This window comes from Mirounga angustirostris, unplaced genomic scaffold, assembly GCF_029215605.1.
Source record: "Mirounga angustirostris isolate CCGP_5_RB_7025 unplaced genomic scaffold, mMirAng1.0.hap1 SCAF_5, whole genome shotgun sequence".
NCBI lineage: Eukaryota > Metazoa > Chordata > Mammalia > Carnivora > Phocidae > Mirounga > Mirounga angustirostris.
The window spans coordinates 123,760,122-123,772,323 of NW_026991713.1; the positions used below are offsets into that span (position 1 = coordinate 123,760,122).

The following is a 12,202-nucleotide window of genomic DNA, read 5'->3' on the forward strand; positions in this document are numbered from 1 at the left end:
CTACCTTTTAGGCACAGCTGGAGACGCAAGCAGAACGCATGTTGCCTGTGGGTAGCTTATTCCCAAGAGGAGGACTGGTGGAGCTGAGCAGGCATGCCCAGTTTATTTTTCACAAATTAGCCGATTAGAGAAGTCACTCTGCCTTCCACGGAAGAAGTAAAAAGGCTGTGTGAGGAGTTTAAATGAATAGAAACCACTCACTTGGAAAAAACATCAGTAGGGGGAACACATACACTCACATGCCAAATGCTTTTAGGAATCTTTCAGATGTCACCGTTTTTCGATTTTGCAAATGTTATCTCATTCTTTTCATATTTGATACTTAAACTGCCTCTGACAATCATTTGGTACTGCCGAATAATTTGAAATACGATGGTTTGTTTTCATAGTAGGTTGGTCTTAAATCATTGTTTGTAGCACTGTGAGATAGTAACAGCAGACAGTGTTTATAGGACAGTTTCAGGGAGAGGTCATTTCATCTCCCAGTTAAGAGCACAGTTTTATTATCAGAAGGCCTTGGTACTTCCTAGCTTTGTGACCTTGGGCAAAAACTAAACTTCCTGTGCCTCAGTTTCCTTTTCTATAATAGTACTTACCTCGAAGGGGAAGTGTGAAAATTATAAATAAATAAAAATAAAGCATGTCAGTAGTGCTTGGAATGTGGTAAGTGCTCAGTAAATATGGGCAGCTATTATCAAAAATCTTAGAGTTATAGAAAATTATTACATGTTGTTTAAAAATGGCTTTAGAAGAAACTGATAATTAAATATTCGAAGTTGTCAAAGAGCTTTCAGACTAGATTTGAATTATGCAGGAATAGATCAGTGAAGGAAAGAATTATTTATAACCACAGAAGATGATAGGGAATGAATATGTATGAAGAGGTAAAAGAGAAGGGCAATGAAGAGAACAGAAAATTCTGTTTTGCCCTCATGATTCTCTAGAAAGCTCACTTATCCATGAGGGAATAAATTTCCTAACCTGGATCTACTTTGTGTTCATTTCCCTGGCCTCCTATTCAATGATTTTGGAATTACTCCGTCTATTTCTCTGAGTGATAAAATTAATACCATTATTTAGGAGTAAGGCAGAACTGGCAAATATTAGCTGTGTGAGTACTAGAAAGCTATTTGACTTTCTGAGCCTGAATACCCTATCTCTGAGACGGATACTGTAATAAACTTCTCATAGGGTGTTGTGAATGTTAACTGAAACAGTTGATGTATGAAATATAGTGTAGGTACTTGGTAAATCTTAGCTCCTTTTCTTTCTCTACATGTTGTTTTGTAACTAGCTTTCCTCACTTAATTGTATGGGATGTCCTTATTGATAAAATTGGGATAATACTACTAACAGGCTTGGTAGGAGCTCTATACATAGAGCTGTTGTAGTTCCTAGTATATAGTATATAAGTAATACTGCTGATGTTACTTAAGAAGTTGAACATTTTCATGTATTTTTTTGTATTTATTTTGTGATTTGTTCATGTTGTCATTGGTATATTCTTTTTTATAATTGGTGATTTGCTGTTCAATTTTGTTACGATATTTTTTTCCATCCAGGATTTTGGAAGATGATAGAGTTTTTCAGATAGTTAAGAAGGGAAAGATTATACCAGACAGAAAGGAACTTCCTGTACACACACAGACATGAAATAACATGGTCTGTACAAGCATGGAGAGCTACAAGTATTAAAATATTATTGCAATATAAGTGCTACAAAGAAGTAGATGTTTATGAGGTACCAAATCATGAAATGCCATACAATCTGATAACGTGCTTGGATTTTTATCTCCTAGGTCTAGTTAGCAAATGAAAGTTAAAGAACCTATCAATTAGGTTCTAGAAATTGTACCGTGTGACCAAAAGGTGGTAGTGGTGGGGAGTAGGGTATAGAGACATGGTGGACAGAAGATTATTGTTCAGCGATAATGAATTTAGGCAGAGCCAATGAATGGAGGAGGTGACTCAGGTTATATACAGGATCTAAAAATCAGCAAAACCTGGTAGTCATTTGGGTGTTAGTTACCTAGATTTCTGACGTGGGTCATTTATCCAATGGGATAGTCCTAAATCAAGGTAGGGGAGAAATAATAGGTTCCATTTTAGAGTCACAGAGTTTGAGTTGTCTGTATGACCTGTAGAATGCCAAATAGGCAGCTGCTTGTGTATTTTGGTCTGGGGGATCGATGGGATTAGAGATAAACTTTTGTTTCTATATATGTGCTGAGTGTAGAAAAGAGGACCAACAGTAGGGAATACTGAGGAACAGCGACATTGTGGGGCTGGGTAGAGAAATAGTATTTACAGAGGGAAATTGAGCAGGAAAAATTAGAGAGCAAGGAGAACCAAAAGAACACTGTGCCATGAAGATAAAGGGAGGAGAGGATTTCAAGGAGTGATCTGATATTACAAACCAAGTGAACTAAGGACTAAAATGCATTCTTGATTTAGTTGCCATTTCCTGGCTGGTATCCTACGTAATAGTCTTCTCAGGGGTATTAATAAGTTGGCCTTGATGGTCAAATAAGTTTCGGAAACTCTTCATATGATATTGTCCCATGAGAGTCTCAGGACACATTAATATACCAAAAGTGGTGAGAAGCCCTGCAAAAAGGGTGCTGTGTGGTTTAAATCCGCACTTCCCATATGTATTTGAGCAATGAGTACGCTTTTTTTTGAGTGGGGAAGGGGATTATACTTATTAGCATCCTGTAAAATAATGTTCCTTAGAGCATGTGTTGGGAAATGCCTGCTGGGCAACAGGAGAGCGCTGAGGGAGCTGTGGGAGAAGTGCCGGGACCAGTGAGTGGGCGAGTGAGAGCGAGTGCCAGGGCTCCGCACATGGACCAGTGTGCATCACCTTTAATGATGCTGACAGCGCTGACCAGCTCCTAAGTAAGCTTCTCGGTAGTTTGTCTATAAGGCCAGATTTGTTCATGTTCTCCTTATCTCTGTTTTTCTCTAGAGGTGTTCAAAACTGAACTCCTGGTTCTCCTTACCCCTTCAAAACTTAATGTTCTTGCAGCCTGCCTCCTCCCAGCAACAGGTGTCTCCATTCTTCCAGGGGCCCACCCCCAAGTCTCGAGTCATTGATGTTTCTTCTCTTACTCCAGAAAATTCCATGGGATCGCCCTTCAAATGCTCTTTATAATTCTATCATTCCTCTCTCTCCTCCCCTTTACCACCTCATCCATAATCTTGCTCCTGTTTTGTCAGACTTAATTTATGTGCCACCCCAGATTCACTTGTCTCTGCCTGCCTCCCGGGCCCTGAGCTGCTTGTTCTCTGTAGTCCCCCAACTCTGCTATTTTTTTTTTGTAAAGATTTTATTTATTTTTTAGAGAGCGAGCGAGAGAGAAACAGCATGAGAGGGGAGAGGGTTAGAGGGAGAAGCAGGCTCCCCGCCGAGCCGGGAGCCTGATGTGGGACTCGATCCTAGGACCCTGGGATCATGACCCGAGCCGAAGGCAGACGCTTAACCATCTGAGCCACCCAGGCGCCCCCAACTCTGCTATTGTTGCCTTATTCCATAACACCGCCAGTCCATGCCTCGTAACATGCTCTGGCCACCGCCAGTGTCCGGACTGAAACGTGGCTGCAGAGGCTGTCTGGAGGGGTTGGCTAACACAACCCTAGGTGGGGAGGAGAGGAAGAGTCATGCCTGTGCAATAATAGAAAATACACATATATTGATCTCTGCCCCCAGTTCCTGGCACAGAGCTCCTAAAACCCTTATAATTTCCTAAGTGATAAGAGCAGTGGAGGCCTCTTTTGTTCTCAGATGTGGTCTTTGACCCTGCTTCCTGACACAGAGCTCCTAAATCCCTTGGAATTTTCTAGGTGGCAGGAGTGTCTTTTGTTCTAATGAGGCAACTCTTGATCTGCTCCTGAATTGCTTCTGGATGGGGCTGGTCACTAGACAGACTGAGGGTAATTAGAAGCTTGGAACTTTCAGCCCCACCCCCTATCCTCTGGGAAGGAGGGGGGCTGGAGATTAAGTTGATGACTGATCATGCTTATGTGATAAAACCTCCATAAAAATCCTAAAAGTCTAGGGTTCAGAGAACAACTGGGTTGGTAAACACATCCATATGCCATAAGGATGGTGCACCCCAGCTCAGCTTCTGTGCTCAGGACTCTTCCAGACATTGCCCTATGTATCTCTTCATCTGGCTGTTCGTATGTATCCTTTACTATATAATAAACTGTCAAACATAAGTGTTGCTATGAGTTCTGTGAGCTGATCTAGCAAATGATGGAACCCAAGGAGGGGGTTGTGGGAACCTTTGATTTGTAGCCCAGTCGGACAGAAGTTGTAGGTAACCTGGAACATGTAGGTATTAACTTGCAACTGGTGTCAGACTTGGGGCAGTGTTATGGGTCTGAGCTCTTAAGGGGTTTGGCCAACTCTAGTTAGCATCAGAATTAAAGTGAACTGTGGACATCCATCTGGTGTCAGAAGTGTTGTGAGTATGTAGTAGTATGTGAGTAAAAGAGAACCACAGGAGTGTTTTCCTACACATGTCTTATGGGATGACCTCTGATCAGGAAGAAACATGATGAGGAAGGAGTAAGCAGACATATCCTCTCTCTTCCTCCCCCTACCAGTGTTCCCTGCTCAAGTGCATATGGGGATGTGGGGAGTGTTGCCTTAGATCAAATAGTGTCATTACTGCAGGGCTTCTGTCACCTTCGATACATCCCCCCTCCTGCCACTGTGAGGAGTGTGGTCCATCCATGACAACAGTTAGCTGGGTTTTCTTGTGAAGCTGTGACCAGGTTAGTAATACACTGCCTTTTGTTTGCTTTCCCTCCTCTCTGCCTCACTGCCCCTTATTCTTGCTGCTTTGGGGTTTTGCCTCCCAGAAAGAGTATCTGCAGCTAAGCTTTGCCTTGGGTTCTTTCTTAGAAGACCTGGGCAAAGGATTATTGCAGCAGCCTTTTTACTGGTCTCCTTGCTTCTGCTCTGTCTCCTCTAGTTTATTTTGACTCCTCTGGTGTCAACATGATGCTTTAGAAATGTATTAGGTAAGTCCTTCCTCTGATTAAAACTTCTGAGAGGTTTCTCATATCACTCAGTGAAAGCTTAAGTCTTCCAGCCCCAGTCCTCATTGGGCCAGAGCCAGCCCCTTTCCCTCTCCGAGCACATTTCTTGTGCTGTCTTCTTACTTTCTTCATTCCAGGCTTGCTGGCTGTCTTAGTAAGTTTGTGCTGCTGTAACAGAATACCATAGACTGGGGGGCTTATAAACCACAGACATTTATTTCTCACAGTTCTGGAGGCTGGAAAGTTCGAGATCACGATGGCAGTGTGGTTGAATTCTGGTGAGGGCCCTGTTCCAGGTTTCAGAGTGCTGACTTCGCCTTTGTCTTCACATAGCTGAGAGCAGAGAGAGGAGGTAAGCTCTCTCATGACTCTTAGAAGGGCACTCATCCTATTCATCAGGACTCCATCTTCATGACTTCATCTGATTCTAATCCCAGTTACCTCCCAAAGGCCCCGTCTCCCAGTGCATTGGGAGGTAGAATTTCAACATAAGAATTTTGGGGGGCACATTCAGTCTATAATACCAGTCTCCTTGTTGTTCCTCCTACAAAATAAACTTGCTCCCATCTCTGGGCCTTTGCAGTGTCTTTTCCTTCTGTTCTAGAAAGTTCTTCCAGATACCTGCCTGCTCCTTCATTTCCTTCAGGTTTTTGCTACTGAGACATTCTCTAAACAACCTATACAAAAATAGAACCAATCCCTTCTCCTACACTATCTGGCTTACTCTGTTTTGGTTTTTTCTCACAATACTTTTCCTCGTTAGACATAATATGTACTTATTTATCATTTCTCTCCCCCCTGCCCCACCCCACTAGGATATAAGTTCCATAATAAGATAGACTTTGTCTAGAACATTGCGTATACATACTTTTTGGATGAATGTACAAGTGAATAAATGAACTAGAGTCATTTTTGCTATGAAATATGTATAGCTTGAAGTAGATACCATTGTACTGTGATAAGTTTAACTTAGTTATTAAGTCTGAATCACAAAGATCATTTTTCTTTGGGGGGATGAGCTAAGTCAGCGTTTCCCGAAGTGTGGTCCATTGGTAGTGTTTTGAAGGATGTTAATAGGTATCATGTAAGAGATAAACATGTATGTATGTGCGTGTATGTGTCCATGTCCGTGTGTGTATGTGTGTTGGAGAGTGGCTAAATAAGTAGAATCATGAAAGGTTTTTGTATGTGTGATTATATGTGACATTTTAATAGATAACATTTTTTTTTGTACTACATGATAAAATGTGAAATTTTCTCAAAATAATCAAGTGTATTGGGAATAAGTTGGTTTTAACTCTGTAGAATTTTAATCATATGTTAAAATGGGCTATGGTGAAAATAATGAAGTTCAAGTGTTTTATTTTTTACTCTTTTATTCCTCTCAAGAAATATTACCTCTTTGTGTGGAAAATTGAAAAGAGGTTGATACATGATAGCGAATCTGTAAGTAATTACAGAAGGATTATTATCATAAAATAGGGAGATGAAGGTTGCATGTAGAATTTGGTATTTGTTGGTGTCTAGAGCCTTTTTAGGAATTCTTTTAGCCTCTTGCTTTGCCCATGGAAGATTATCAGGAATATTCCCTAAAAAGTGCTTTTCAAAAATAGTGCCAATCAGCTCTCACCCTGCCTAAAAGCAAAAAAAATGCATCTCAGTTTTGGAAAATAGGTAGAATGTAGTGGAGATTTTAAAAAATACTATAAATACCATTACTTTACCTGGACCAATAGTTGCTTTTACTGTTATCCACTAAATCTTTTCATTCTAGGACTTTAAATCACCACAAACTGAGCAAAAACCCTTGGACTAAAGTAAAACAGCTCCATCAGAAAGTTAGTCATAGTAGCTCTTTAGCATCCATTAGTTTTTGTTCAAACACAGTAGTGAACTTAATAATCCCTTAGTACTTAATGAGTGAGACTTAATTTAAGAAACAAGTACCTGGGGCGCCTGGGTGGCTCAGTCGGTTAAGCGACTGCCTTCGGCTCAGGTCATGATCCTGGAGACCCGGGATCGAGTCCCGCATCGGGCTCCCTGCTCGGCAGGGAGTCTGCTTCTCCCTCTGACCCTCCTCCCTCTCATGCTCTCTGTCTCTCATTCTCTCTCTCTCAAATAAATAAATAAAATCTTTAAAAAAAAGAAAGAAACAAGTACCTGAGTCTTTTAGTATATACACGACCCTTATAGGCTTTGGCACATTCCTTAATTATAGGAGACTTTTGGTCCACGAAGAACCCATAATATGAAGGATTTATAGTTGGACAATCTAGTTAGGCTTTGAACTTTCATAGATCAAATTAGAGATACTAAGTAAGTAGTTTTGCCTTGCTTACATTTTTCCTGAAAACCCTGAGATTTACATGATAATAAAGTACCAGAGTAATTTCTCTGCTTCTTCAGAAGGCATTTTATTTCTGTGGCTTCAGTTTACTCTTGTGGTTATTGTTGCTGGGTCAATTGTTTAAATTATATTCTTTGACTGTTTAGACTTAATGGCAGTCTTTATTGATTTGACGTAATACTGACCATTTATCTGTACCTTGCTCTCCATCCAGTGAGGTTTCTCTCAGTTAATTTTGAAATGTCAGAATGTTGGTGACCATGGCTTGGGGGGAAAGATGTGAATCTATCATTTTTCTAGATTGTTTTGTGGGTTGGCACTTTTAGGATTTGGCAAGGGAAACATACATAAAATCTAGAGTTCTGCTTCTGTGAAGAGATTGTCTTTTACATTTCTCCTGTGATTGTAAAAATCAAAGGGCTTTTGATTCCATTATTTAAAAGAAAATCAAAAACAAAGCCCAAATATATATACATATGCCTTATAGACATATTTGTCTTCAATACAATATATTCGTTTTTCCCAAACAAGTTATACTTCGAAAAGAGTCTATAGCCTATATTTTAATTTTCATGAAGGATCTTCATAGTCCTCAATTTACTATATTTTGAACAGCAAAGTAGTAAAATGTTGCTTAGATAAGTTATGTTAGCCTGAAAGAAGGTAATACATGTTGGGTGCTTATTAAGGTCACTTGAAGGAATTGATGAAAAATCATAACAGATGAATTTAAAAATTTAGAAATAATTTTTAGAGGGATGACCTTGCAGTTACAGGGGTTAGATATCATTGTAAACAAACCTTCTGGAAATTACAGAGTAATACTGAAGGGGGTTACTTTGTGGAGATCACAAATAGTTAATGGGCATTTGTGGTTGGTATAATGTTTCCAGTGATACCATCATTCGCAAACTCAAAAAGTGCTAAAGTAACTTTGACTGAAGGGAAGTTGATGGGATCTTGAAAACTGTGTTAGATGACTTAAAAGGTGACTATTGATTATAAAAACTCTGATTTCAAAGATGCATGTGAGAAAGTCGGATAAAGTTATACCATGAAATTTGAGTGGAAAAAGCGGTATTTCTAGATGGACATAGTAAGATAGTGCTATTTAAAATATATTTGTATAACTAAGTTAAGAAAGTATATAATATACATTTAAATATTTCAGCTATACCTTTTCATCATCTATATAATGAAAATGACCATGCATCTAATTTTGGATATTCTCCTGCAGAGAATGGGTATTAATTTTCATTCTAGTTGTCTTATATTTGTCAAATATACAATGTATATTTACATATACATTGTATATATACAGAATGTGTGTGTATTGTGTATAATATATATGAGTTTGGACATAGGAAAAGGCCAGCAAGGATGCACATTGTCCTGTTATCAGTGTTAGCTCCTGCAGAAGGAGTAGGGATAGCGAGCTCCTTGCTATCCTTAAACACATCAAGAACATTCCTGCTTCAGTGCCATTGCATTTGCTGTTTCCTCTGTCTGGAATGCTGTCCCCCATATAGACACAAGACTAGTCCGTTGTCTTTATTCAAATGTCACCTTCTCAGGGCTTCCCTGGCCACTATCAAAAATTACTGTTTCTACTTTGCCTTCCTATCCTCCTTCCTGATTTATTCTTCCCCTCAGCACTTATTACTGCCTACCATATTAAATATTTTACTTGTTTATGTTTTTTTTAAGATTTAGTTATTTTAGAGAGAGAGAGAAAGTGAGCGGGGGCAGGGGCAGAAGGAGAAGGAGAGATTCCTCAAGCCGACTCCCCATGGAGCCTGATGTGGGGCTTGATCTCACGACCCTGAGATCATGACCTGAGCTGAAATCAAGAGTCTGCCACTTAACCGAATGAGCCACCCAGACGCCGCTTGTTTATGTTTTAAAATGACTGCCTCCCCTTCTAAAATGTAAGCTCCATGAGGGTAGGGATATTTTTGTTTGTTTGTTTCATTCTGTTTTGTTCACTGTTATACCCTTGGCACCTAGAATGGTACTTGTTGCATCGTAGATGCTCAGTATTTGTTGAATGAGTGAATAAGTTCTAGAGCATGAACATTTTAAAGACTGATGATATTGTGAAGTTACTTTTTATTTTTATTTCTTTAAAGATTTATTTACTTGAGAGAGTGAGAGAGAACACAAGGTGGAGGGGCAGAGGCAGAGGGAGAGAGAATCTTAAGCAGATTCCACACCGAGTGTAGAGCCCGATGGGGGGCTTGATTTCACGACCCTGAGATCATGACCTGAGCCAAAATCAAGAGTTGGATTCTTAACTGACTGTACCACCCAGGCACCCCTCAAGTTACTTTTTAAAAGGATATACCAATTTATATCCAGTAATGTTTTTGTGACCATAAATATACCAATATAATATTTAAAACTATATAGTTAACCATGTGAAATTGTTATTTTAATTTTATCACTAGTGAAGCTGAATATTTAAAAATATTTTTACACTTATTCTTTTTATTTTTAACTATATATTTGTTTAAAAATTAGGAAATGCTTTATCATCTCACCTGATTAATAGAGTAATGTTGCAATTTTAAGCTGTCCCCCGTCCATCCAATCCAACAGCATGATTGCGCACATTAATCATCAAGACATTTATAGTGAATTTGTCAAGATTTATCTCTCACTGCATTAAGAAAGGGGACCATTTGGACTTGGGAACCATAACTCTCCTGGAATCCGAGAAGTCCCAAGGGCGGAAAACATTAGGAAATACTGAAAACATACTCGGTTATTCGTTCAGCACATAATTTTTGCATGGTTTCTGTGTCAGTTACTTTGCTGCACAATGGGGATACAGCAGTAACAAGACAGCTATATTCTTTTCCTTGAGATTATAGTTTACTGGGAAATACTTATGCTACACAAATGAAGAAGAAAATTTCAAAATAAAAATTATACATGCTGTTCATGCAGGGATAAACACTGTTGAGAATTTGTATTATATCTTTCAATCTTTATTTGACAGGTGTTCATTAACATTAAAATAAACTATAGCTTTCTTTTTTCACTGAGAATATTTTGAAGTTTGCCTTGTTATTAAATATATTTTTAAACTTGGTTTTTAATCGTTGTGTGATATTCCATTTTATGGAAGTTCCACTTGTTCAAAGCAATCAACTATTTTAGGATATTTATGTTGCTTATGGTTTCTCACTATTATAAATAAAATAGCATTTATCCTTCATATAAATCTTTTCTTCACATCTCTGTTATTGCCTTATATATTGGTTTCCTATTGCTGCTATAACACATTACCACAAACTTAATGGCTTAAAGTAACACAAATTTATTATCTTATAACGCTGGAGATCAGAAGTCTTAAAATCAAGGTTTTGCCTGAGGTATTTCCTTCTGGAAGCTGAAGGGGACAGTGCGTTTCTTTGCCTTTTCCAGCTTCCAGAGGTCACCTGCGTTTCTTGGCTTGTGACTTCTTCCTCCGTCTTCAAAGCTGGAAGTGCAGCATCTTCCAGTCTTTCTCTCTGACCTCTGCTTCTTTCATCCCTTCTCCTTCTCTGACTCTAACCCTCCTCCATCCTTCTTGTGATCACACTGGGCCTTACCTGCATAACCTAGGATAATCCCCTCTTTTTAAGATCTTTAGTCATATCTGTTGCCAGGTAAGGTAACGTTGTCACAGGTTTCATGGATTAGGATGGGGACAATTTTTTGTGGGGGCGGGGGGAGCTCACTGTTCTGCCTTCCACACCTTAGGATACGTGCCGAAGTATAAAATTGCTAAGTCCAAGCAGTTTTGAAGGCTTTAGATGCATACTGCCAAACTGCTCTCTCAAACACTGAATCCTCCATTGATACACCTGCAGTGAGGGTTCCTGTCACACCGGTCCTTTCTAGCATTTGCTATTCTTAGTTTAAAAAGTCTTTGGACTTGTGATAATAATCATAGCAAAAATTTATTGAGTAATTAGTATATGGCCAGCACAAATGTAAACTTTATAGGTATTAGCTAATTTAATCCTCAGAAAACCTTATGACATAGGTACTTTATTATCTCTATTCTCTTACTTTTACAGATAAAGACACTGAGGCTTAATGAAGTCAGGTGACTTGCCTAAGTCACACAGCTGGAAATCGTGGAGCGAAACTTCAAACGCAGGCAGAGAAAGACCTAGATAGCTAGATATCCATATCCTAAATCTTTCTGAGGACCTGTGAATATACACACACACACACACACACATACTGAATAAAGAATCTCTGTAGGGTGTGTCTATGATAGGCTTGATTAAAAAAAACAGTGATAGCTAGTATGTGTTGAATACCATGTGGCTTAATGGAAGAAGGTTTGCAGAGAAATATATAATCGGGAGGAGACTCAGAAAAAGAAAATGAGGAATGAAATAATTGAAGTGCTTTTTCCTCTAAGGTCTTAGGACAGACTTTACTTTCTGGTTCAGTTCAAAATTGTAAACTTAATTCTTTTTTATTTTTTTAAAATATTTTATTTATTTGAAAGAAAGAGTGAGAGAGAGAGAGAGCATGAGGAGGGGAAGGGGCAGAGGGGGAAGGAGAAGCAGACTCCCAGCTGAGCAGGGAGCCTGATGTGGGGCCCAACCCCGGGATTATGACCTGAGCCACAAGCAGGCAGACATTTAACTGACTGAGCCACCCAGGTGCCCCTAAACTTAATTCTTTTAGAGGTGCCTGTAGCAGAAATTCAGGATAGGGTTTAAAACTTTATGAAGTCAATAATGATGAAAATAATAAGCTTTAAAGAAGGTTTACCATATATAAAGCAAAGAGGGACTCAGA

General features: G+C 39.1%; 1 protein-coding gene across 6 annotated transcripts in view; it reads left to right on the forward strand.

The window, feature by feature from the left end:
• Positions 1–12,202, forward strand: part of TRDMT1 (tRNA aspartic acid methyltransferase 1) — a 59,247-nt gene that overhangs the window by 4,193 nt on the left and 42,852 nt on the right. The window contains exon 1 of one of the 6 annotated variants that reach the window (XM_054507344.2): positions 8,729–9,324. The exons of the other annotated variants lie outside the window; for them this stretch is intronic. The gene's annotated coding sequence lies outside the window, so the exon portion shown is untranslated. Of the gene's footprint in view, positions 1–8,728; positions 9,325–12,202 lie in introns of those variants that run through there. 6 annotated transcript variants of the gene reach the window in all.